Below are 10,557 nucleotides of genomic sequence, written 5' to 3' on the forward strand. Positions count from 1 at the left end.
ACCTGTGAAAAGACAAAGCAGCAGCTCAGAGTGTCAACCGCCGGCTTGTGAAGCGGCTCAACTCCAGCCTCTTGGAAATGCCTATTGTGGGCGTCCTCAGATCAAACCAACGTACTTTCTCCACATTTCTCAACCCAGTGTTCTCCTCAGCATTCACCGCTTGGGGTTGTGAAAAGCCCACAGCACACCAGTTTGCCCCACACCCAACAACCCTCACTTCTGCCCTCATCCTCCGGGGCCCAGGAGAAGGGCACAGGGTCTCCTCACCCATCTGCATCCAGGTGTGCACTGGACGGTAAGAGCACCTTGCACCATGCCTGGTGCACACCTCTTTCTGGAAGTGGGTTACAAATTTTCAACTGCTAAAGAGCTAATGTCAGAACTTTCAATATGAAGGGTTTACCAAAAGCATAGCAGCATCTCCAGACACTACATCCTTGAATTGTATACATCCTTGTATACAATCCTTGAATAGAATCCATGGTAGACCAAAGTCACTCATCCTCTAAGGCAGGGGTGGCAAACTTGCTCTGTAAAGGGCCAGATGGTAAATATTTTTTGCTTTGCAGGTCACACTGTCTGTATCATCCCAACCTAATTTTGCCTTTGTATCACCAAAACAGCCACAGACATCATGTAAGCAAATGCACATGGCTACGTCCCAATAAAACTTTATTTTTAAAAAAAGTCAGTGAGCAAGACTTGGCTTGTGGGCTGCAGTTTGCTGACCACTGCTCTCAGGATTCCCAGGATTCCTTGGTATCCAACCTTATCATAGGCAAAACCAATACCTCAAAGGTTTAAAGGGGAAATCATCAGATCTTACTCTTCATGTAATGGTCTGCATAGTGCAAACTTTTACTGAGCACCTACTATGTGCCAGGCCCTGTTCTCGTCTCTGGGAATTAGCTGAGCTAGTCAAACAAAAATTTCTATTCTCATGGGAACAGAGACAGTTTAAAAGCAAATGAAACAATTTCAAAGTAAATTATGTACTATATTAGCAGAAAATACATCTTATGGAGAAAAAGCAAAAGGGTGTGTGTGTGTGTAATTTGGAAGTTTGCTACTTTTTTCTTGAGAGGGAGTCTCGCTCTATCACCCAGGCTGGAGTGCAGTGGCATGATCTTGGCTCACTGCAACTTCTGCCTCCCAGGTTCAAGCAATTCTTATGCCTCAGCCTCCCAAGTAGCTGGGACTACAGGCACATGCCACCACACCTGGCTAATTTTTGTATTATTAGTAGAGACAGAGTTTCACCCTATTGGCCAGGCTGGTCTCAAACTCCTGACCTCGTGATCTGCTCGCCTTGGCTCGCAACGTGCTGGGATTACAAGCGTGAGCCATCACACCCAGCTGAAAATTTGCAACTTTAATTAGAAGGGCTAGGGACATTTAGCAAAACCTTGAAAGTAGTAAAAAAAAAAAAAGGTGTGGATATTTGGGGTGCAGACATTGAAGGTGAAGGAGAAATAGCACATACAGAGGCCCTGAGGTTAGAGCTTGTAGGGACTGTTCAAGGAACAGAAAGAGGGCCAGTGGCTGGACTAGAATGGGAGTGGTCATGGGAGATGGCTTAGGAGACTCACTAATTCAAGTCTGCTGCTGCTGGCCATGTAATCTGTCACTTCTTCCTTTACAAAACTCAGGAGCTCACGATGGCCATCCTCCAAGCTTCTCTCCCCATTCTTCCAGCCTCCACCCGCCCTTCTCTGGAGCCCAAGCAGACAGCAGTCATGGTGCTGGGGGCAACCCTTGTCCCAAAAGCCCATGTGTACGGCAAAAGGTAGGCACCTGAAAAAAGGCTTCAACATGGGATTCACTTTGCCTCTTCTCTCTTCTGTAACCCGGGAGGCAGAGGTTGCAGTAAGCCCAGATGGCACCACTGCACTCCAGCCCAGGTGACAGAGCGAGACTCTGTCTCAAAAAATAAATAAATAAAGAACAATATAGGTTAATAATGAGTGATCTATGCTTACAACATTAAATGCTGGTGGGAGAGAGGGACAGATTGATTATAAAGGGCTGGCAACGTCCTCCAAAGGGAGCAATAATGAAGTTCCCTTTAAAGGCAGAAATAAATTTCATTTTAGAGAGAAACAAATCCACTCCAAGTGCATGTAAAAGGATGTACAAATATGAGTTAGAAGTTTTCCCAGGGAGTCATTTCCTGGGGTCATCCCAGAAATCACGATGACAAATGGCCATAATCTGCAAAACAACGTGAAAAATTAACTAATTTCTGTGAAGTTAAAGATTGGGATCAGGGTGTCTGGGAAACAATGTTGGAGGAAGAGAGAGGGACACAGATCCCTGGACAGGATTGGAGAGATGCGCAAAGCAGGGGACACAGTGCAGTATCTTTATGGAAAAGGAAGAGACGTCACTCTTCAGCTGGTGGAAGAAGTCAGGGGTATGAAGGATTCAGGGTATGGAGAGTCTCAAGGGGCAAAGAAGAGGTGGCAGAAAGGAGACAAACAACATAAGCATGACATAAAAGTGCCACATACCACAAGTCAGGGAAGGGGCAGAGACCCTGATGTGGACCAGACACTCCACAGGAGAACACTCACAATAAACAAAGCTGTTTCATAAAGAGACCTCAGCAATGCCTCCAGCTCTCTGCAAAATAACCCATTTGGAATAAATGACCTGTGGGATAGATTACTCTGGAAATTCCTGGGTTGATTTTTTTTCTTTTCTTTTTTTTTTTTTTTTTGAGACACGGTCTAACTCTGTCACCCAGGCTGGAGTGCAGTGGTGCAATCTTGGCTCACTGCAGCATCCATCCCCCAGGTTCAAATGATTCTCCCACCTCAGCATCCCGAGTAGCTGGGATTACAGTCCTGTCATCACGCCTGGCTGATTTTTTTTTAATTTTTAGTGAGACGGGGTTTCACCATGTTGGCCAGGCTGGTCTCGAACTCCTGACCTCAGGAGATCTGCCCACCTCTGTCTCCCAAAGTGCTAGGATTACAGCCATGAGCCACCGCACCCGGCCTCATCTTTTTCGTATTGAACTGGACTCTTACTTATTTTCCCCTAAAAGAAGAGGGTGTGCCTTAAGGGAGAAAATTGATCTGCAAGGTTCCCATTCTAAGATGCCACCACCAATAAACCCACAGTACCATTCACTATTGTTAATATATGGGAGTTATTTTCTAAGCCCTGGACCTTTTCTTTTCCTCTTAGATCAATTTTTCCAAAATTTAGCCTGTTGTTTCTAGAACAGAAACAGTATCATGTCAGACCCATGAATTCAATACCTTTCTCCGTATTTTACCCATGCAGATGGCTGGTTTACACTCTTCTGATAAGGTGGCGCCAAAGTTTTCAATTCCATCCCAACTTTTTCTAAGTCAAGTTCAGCATTTTCAGAGGTAACACAGCCTCCATCCTATGAAGATGCCGTAAAGCAGGTAACCATGTGATTTGTTCTTTGTGGAAGAATAAATAGACTGACTCAATGAACAGACATTGTTTTATATGATTAAACTTCACATAGTTTGTAAATTCTGATACTGAGTGTGTCATGTGCCACGTCACCAAAATAAGCAAATTATGTAGACAATAATTGGAAAACAGTGTTGCGTGTGTAGCTGTGTGAGGCAGGGAGAGAAGAGAGAGGGTCACCTGTCTGGCTTTGGTACCAGCTCTGCCATCTGCCAGATGCCACTGTTGCTCAGGTGAACACTTCACCTCTCTTATACAAAACAGGGATATTTACTTGGTAAGGATTCTAGATAACCTAGCACTTGCCACTTTGTTCAGGTACATAATAGCTTCTCAAATAGATGACAGTGATTGTCAGGGTAATACTTCCTAAGGTGCTCCCTGGCTTTAAAATTCAATGACCCTGCCAAAACATTGATGAGTGTTGAAGCTGTATAATAAACGCAAGGAGGTTCACTGTATCCTCTGCTTTCGTTTGTATTTGGAAAGTCTCAAAATTTAAAAGTCGGAAAAAGAAAAAACAAGGCTGGGTCTGGTGGCTCACACCTGTAATCTCAGCACTTTGGGAGGCCAAGGCGGGTGGATCACATGAGGTCAGGAGTTTGAAACCAGCCTGACCAACATGGTGAGACCCCGTCTCTACTAAAAATACAAAAATTAGCTGGGTGTGGTGGTGCGTGCCTGTAATCCCAGCTACTCAGCAGGCTGAGGCAGGAGAATTGCTTGAACCTGGGAGGCGGAGGTTGCAGTGAGCTGAGTTCGCAGCACTGTACTCCATCCCAGGTGACAAGAGCAAAACCCTGTCTCAAAAAAGAAGAGAAAAGAAAAGAAAAACCGAAAACAATTAATGATCCCCCATTTCAAATAGTTTGAGCTTGGATAAGGTATTTGATAGCCCTTCATATGTGCTTAACCCAGAGAAGAACATTTACATCGGTTGCTGTATACGGATATCCCACAGATCAAAGTCAGCCTACAGTTAAGTTTTGTTTGGCTTAAAGGATATTTAAAATAACAGGAGATGGTATGCAAAGTGGGCTTTCTCATTTCTAAAAAGTTAGAGGATCTGGCAACCCAGGAGCCACATCGCTGCAAGACAATTGCCTAAAGCAAGGCTCTTCTGCTACTTTGAGCCACAACTATGCTCTGCTCTCTGCCTCTTTTTCTTATTCTATATTCAGTTCATTTCAATTACCTGCCAGACACTTAGGCTTCTGGTACCTTCTGAACTGATAAATGACTCATTTTTTGGTCAGTGCTCCCATCCATATTGATTAGTGATACCTGTGTTTATTGAGTCTGGGCTCTCAGAGTAGTGAGATGGATATATGCCTTTGTTCTCCCGATTCCTCTCCCCTCGTTTCTGTAAACATCAGCTGATTCTTCAGTTTCAAAAGAAGAGGGCCAAAGTGGACGTCCAGAAATAAGACTCTACTGAGATGAGCCAGAGAGGAGGGGACATACCCTACAAGTGTCTACAGCTTCCTCAAGCTACTGCAATGAAGAACCAGCAAAATACGAGCCAAGTTCTTGGACCACATTGCAGAAACCAAGCAAGAGGTAGATTCAGGTCACTTCAAAGTAAGAGCCTAAAAAGACATTTTCTATATACTAAGATGTCCTGCTCCTGGGATGAAAACCTGTCAAATAATAGAACTGACTCTAAAATACTCTGTGCTAGGAAGCATTCTGCCTTCTTTTTCCTTTATCCTGTTGTAGTAGACTGTTTCATTCAGCAGTTTATCTGCCTAAAATTAATACTGAAGCTGAATCAAATATGGTTAAAAAGCCATTAGGGCCGGGCGCGGTGGCTCAAGCCTGTAATCCCAGCACTTTGGGAGGCTGAGACGGGCGGATCACGAGGTCAGGAGATCGAGACCATCCTGGCTAACCCGGTGAAACCCCGTCTCTACTAAAAATACAAAAAACTAGCCAGGCGAGGTGATGGGCGCCTGTAGTCCCAGCTACTCGGGAGGCCGAGGCAGGAGAATGGCGTAAACCCCGGAGGCGGAGCTTGCAGTGAGCTGAAATCTGGCCACTGCACTCCAGCCTGGGTGACAGAGCAAGACTCTGTCTCAAAAACAAACAAACAAAAAAAGCCATTAGGCAATAGACCCATAGTCATTGCAGCATGATTCACCGTAGTCCAAGGTAGACACAACCCAAATGTCCATTGACAAATGAATGGATACAACATGTGTTATTCTATACAATGGAATTTTATTCAGTCTTAAAAAAGAAATTCTGGCCGGGCGCGGTGGCTCAAGCCTGTAGTCCAGCACTTTGGGAGGCCGAGACGGCGGATCACGAGGTCAGAGATCGAGACCATCCTGGCTAACATGGTGAAACCCCGTCTCTACTAAAAAATACAAAAGAAACTAGCCTGCGCGAGGTGGCGGGCGCCTGTACCCAGCTACTCGGGAGGCTGAGCAGGAGAATGGCGTAACGCTGGAGCGGAGCTTACAGTGAGCTGAGATCCGGCCATTGCACTCCAGCCTGGAGACAGAGCGTCAGACTTCGTCCTCAAAAAAAAAAAAAATTCTGACACATGTCACAACATAGATCCCCTTGAGGACATTCTTCTTAGAGCAATAAGCTAGTTGCAAAAGAACAACACTGTCTGATTCACTCATATGAGGGACTTAGAATAGTCAAATTCGTAAGGCAGAAAGGAAAATGGTGGTTGCCAGGGGCTAAGGATGGGGCGTGGGAAATTACGGTTTAATGAGTACAACAGTTTTAATCTTGCAGGATGAAAAGAATTCTGAAGACAGATGGTTTCATGGTCACACAACAGTGTGAATGTACTAATTCTCCTTAACTGTACACTTAAAATGGTTGATAGTAAATTTAAAGTTATGTTTATTTTTACCACAATTAGCAAAAAAAAAACTTTAACCAACCTAGTTCAAAATCCTGCAGTGCTGCTTGTAATGATTTCCTGCGGAGATAACCACCTTCTAAATTGTCTGTCCTCCTTTGGTTAATCTGCAATCGCAGGCCGGGCGCGGTGGTTCACGCCTGTAATCCTAGCACTTTGGGAGGCCGAGACGGCGATCACGAGGTCAGGGATTGAGACCATCCTGGCTAACACGGTGAAACCCTGTCTTTGACTAAAAAAAAAAAAAAAAAAACAAAAACTAGCCGTGCGAGTGGTGGCGACACCTGTAGTCCCAGCTACTTGGAGGCTGAACAGGAGAATGGCATGAACCCGGGAGGCGGAGCTTGCAGTGAGCTGAGATCTGGCCACTGCACTCTAGCCTGGCGACAGAGCGAGACTCCGTCTCAAAAAAAAAAAAAAAATCTGTAATAGCAAATGACCCCGAGTCAGCATGGATGAACTCCCGGACGTGCTTATTGAAAGTGGAGGTAAGACTGCCCGTGTCCTGTCCATTAGGGCATTCTGAGACTGCTTGAACTCTTAAGGAACGACCCTCGGTAGCAAGATCAGATGCACACTGTGAGTCAGATGTACAGGCAGTCCTCAGGGAGTCATTTCCTTTGAGCTTCTCGCACATTTTTACAGCTGATAAAAAAGCATAGTGGATGATTCCTCACTGTCTTTGTCCTAGGAGCATTTTTCAGAATCATTTTAATAGTTTTCATGTCCTCAGCCTAATACTTCTTTCCTTAAGTGTTGTTTCCTCTTCTGCACTACTTCTTTCTATGTGGTAATCTCTGTGTTCTCAATGTCATCTTCTCAATTATGATAAAAAAAAAGCAGATAATGAACGTTTTGTGCCACCACCAAAGTGAAAGTCAATTAGTAACCTTCCACTGGATGGTTCATTCAGCTTAAATGTTATTCATGCTAGCAATCAAACATAATCAACATGTGCTTTTTGCCACCTTTTAATTTGTTCATTTTTTACTTAAAAAATTACAGAGTGTGGTACCTAGAATTTCAAACCAGGGGGTAGCACAGTACATTTGTGTGAGTTAGTCTGATAAATCTCTGTGCCCTCCTTATTCTACAGACATGAAAACGATGAGTAACCCAACATATCAATTTTAGAACATAAGATGATGGCCTATTTGGATGGCCAAGTGCAGTGGCTCATGGCTGTAATCCCAACACTTTGGGAGGTCGAGGTGGGTGATCACCTAGGTCAGGAGTTCAAGACCAGCCTGGCCAACATGGCGAACTCCCATCTCTACGAAAAATACAAAAATTAGCCAGGCGTGGTGGCACGCGCCTGTAGTCCCAGGTACCTGGGAGGCTGAGGCAGGAGAATCTCTTGAACCCGGGAATCGGAGGTTATAGTGAGCCGAGATTATGCCACTGCACTCCAGCTTGGGTGACAGAGTAAGACTCGTCTCAAAAGAAGAATGATGGGGTTTGGGAGGCAGTCAAAGAAAGGTAACAACTTAGCTCATGGCAATAACCCAGCCAAAGGCAGATGGTGGTGGAAATGGAGAGATGAAGTAGGTTTGAAACACGTTAATAGATTGCAAAATATGGAACTTGATTATTGGGTATGGATGGGCAAGGAGAGAGAGGTTCTGGATTTGGTGAAGGAAGAGCTCAATTTGGAGCGTATGTTAGTGCCATTCACAGAAGTAAGACCAGGATGAGGAAGAGTTACTTGATAGGAAAATAATGAATTTGATTTTTGATCATCTGGTATCTGAGGGACACTCAAGCCAAAAGTCTTCACTAGAGAGATATGGAGCTCAGAGTGCCTTCGATGGAGATATAGATATAAAGGGGTCAGCATTCAGATGTTAACTGAGATCATGAGAATAGCTATGACCTATACAGTATGTGGAGTGAGAATAAAAGAGGATCCTAGATATGCCAACATTTAGTATTGGCAAAGGAGAATGAGAGGGAGTGGCTAGAAAAACAGGAGGGGATGGTATTCTTATCACTAAGGCTGGAGAAAATTTTAGGAATGAGGGGGGTCTTTAATTCCTTCTAATGCTACTGTGTTCCACTAAGATAAGGAAAGAAAAATGTTCATTTGATTTAATAATAAGAAGGTGTTTTATAATCAAGGTGAGAGCAATTTGGATGTAGTGGTGAGGCCAGGTGGGTACAAACTGAGGAATTAAAAGGGGTCAGTAAGTGGAGACAGTGAATCCAGGTGTTTTCTCTCAAGAAGTGTGGCAATGTAAGAGGAAGACACACAAGACCATAGCAGACAGTCAGACATTTAAAGGACTATTTTCAAGAGGAGAGAGATATGAGCTGATTTCAAAGCTAATAAGAATTAGTAGTGTAAGATAGAGAAAAGGAGGCAGAGAATGAGATCCAGGTTAGGTTGCCTTTGGGATGTTGAGGCAGGAGAGAAAGAGGAGGGTGGGTATGCAGGTCTGTGTGCGGGTCATACAGGTGTGGTGGGAGGGCACTGAGGAAATTTTCACAGGGTGGCTTCCATTTGATACTTGAAACAAGATGGAGAGATAACACTCACCTATGCGGCAGAAGATGAATGAAGTTGGAGTTTTAATAACAGTGGATAATGTCTGAATTAAGAGCTGTGAGAATGGGAGAGAGAACTGATTGGGGACATAGAAGGATGCCTGGGAAGAGTTGGAAAACTTGACTGTAGATCATGCCCTCTGCACAATGGTAGGACTTTTCATCAACAGCATCACAGCCCAAAAGTGGAAGCAGAGAAGGCAGAGAGGCAAGTTGAGCCAGGTTGAGGGTGCTTTAGAAATGGGTATGAAAGCAAGAAAACAGAACTGAGTGCTCAGGATATGACTATAGAGGAAGTAAAATAGCGAACCATGGAATACACAAAGTATTATGCTAAAGGTGAAGCTAGGAGTCAGAAAGTGGTAGGATGAAAAAATTAGAAGTGGACTAAGTATTGATGCAATACTACTAATCATGTAATTATATTGCCATCATCGTGATCATAATGTAAATGGGTACCCATGTTCACCGTTTAGTAGGAAAGATAAGGACTGAAAAGTGTTCATTTGATTTAATAAGAAGATTGCAAGTAAGCAAGTGAGAGCAACTTGGGCACAGTCATGAGGCTAGGTGGTGGTGAGACTTGGAATGGCTCAGAATGGAAGTCTTGATACTCACATGCCTAGACTGACAAGAAGTCCATGTTATCACCCAAAGCCCATATCACACCCAAATGTTAAGGCACGTCCTTGTGTCCAGTAATGGGAGAGGGATCCACTGCTCCTATCTTTTGTAATGGAACTGGAACAGAAACACATATTCTTCCAGACTAGAGCTCCTACAATAATCAACTAAGATGGGTTGTTTTGAGACGGGCCTGGGTGCCTCCTGGCCTCTAGGTGAAGGATTTGGTATCACAGCTGCCAAGAGGGAAGTCCAGGGACTTTCCACTTACTCCTGCTACCAGCCTAGGAGGCTCATCGAAAGGTGTGGTGTTCTCCCTTGGTATCATGCTTAGGCAAGACATTCCCATGCCCAAGTAAGCTTGGACTTCCACCAGGGTCTGGCAGAGAACTCTGAGTGGTATGACCCTCTAGAAAAGGTGTTACATCCTGTGCTCTTGTTACGCATTTCCCAGGGCAAGATTTGAGCCCCGTGTGCCTCTGCTGTGTATCAGATTGGTAAAGCTTCACACAGTTACTTTCCCAGGGTCTGGCAAGGACAAGACCCCGTGAGGGTGACCATATAATTTATCATCTAGAGCACAACACTTTTGTTCAGGACAAATGTGAAATCCTAAAGGAGGCCAAGACAATAGGCATATTCCAGACTATCGCAGGCAAAATAAGGGCCATGATCACCCTAAATATAAGCCACTTGAAGGACCTAGAACCCTCATACACTTTCATTTACCATAGTTGTTCGGTTGACATGGTGCAGGGGCCAGGCTACTCGGTCTTATCTCTTTCTAGCTTCAAGATAATTTGATTGACAACCTTGCCCCTTGCCTGACACCAGGTTTTCCTTCCTTCCTTCCTTCCTCCCTCCCTTCCTTCCTTCCTTCCTTCCTTCCTTCTTTCCTTCCTTCCTTCCTTCCTTCCTTCCGTCCTTCCTTCCTCTCTTTCTCTCTTTCTTTCTCTCCTTCTCCTTCTTCCTTTGAGAGAGAGTTCTTGTCGCCCAGGCTGGAGTGCAATGGCGCAATCTCAGCTCACTGCAACCTCCACCTCCTGGGCTCTAGT

The sequence above is a fragment of the Trachypithecus francoisi genome, unplaced genomic scaffold, assembly GCF_009764315.1.
Source record: "Trachypithecus francoisi isolate TF-2019V2 unplaced genomic scaffold, Tfra_2.0 Contig01016, whole genome shotgun sequence".
Classification (NCBI taxonomy): Eukaryota; Metazoa; Chordata; class Mammalia; order Primates; family Cercopithecidae; genus Trachypithecus; species Trachypithecus francoisi.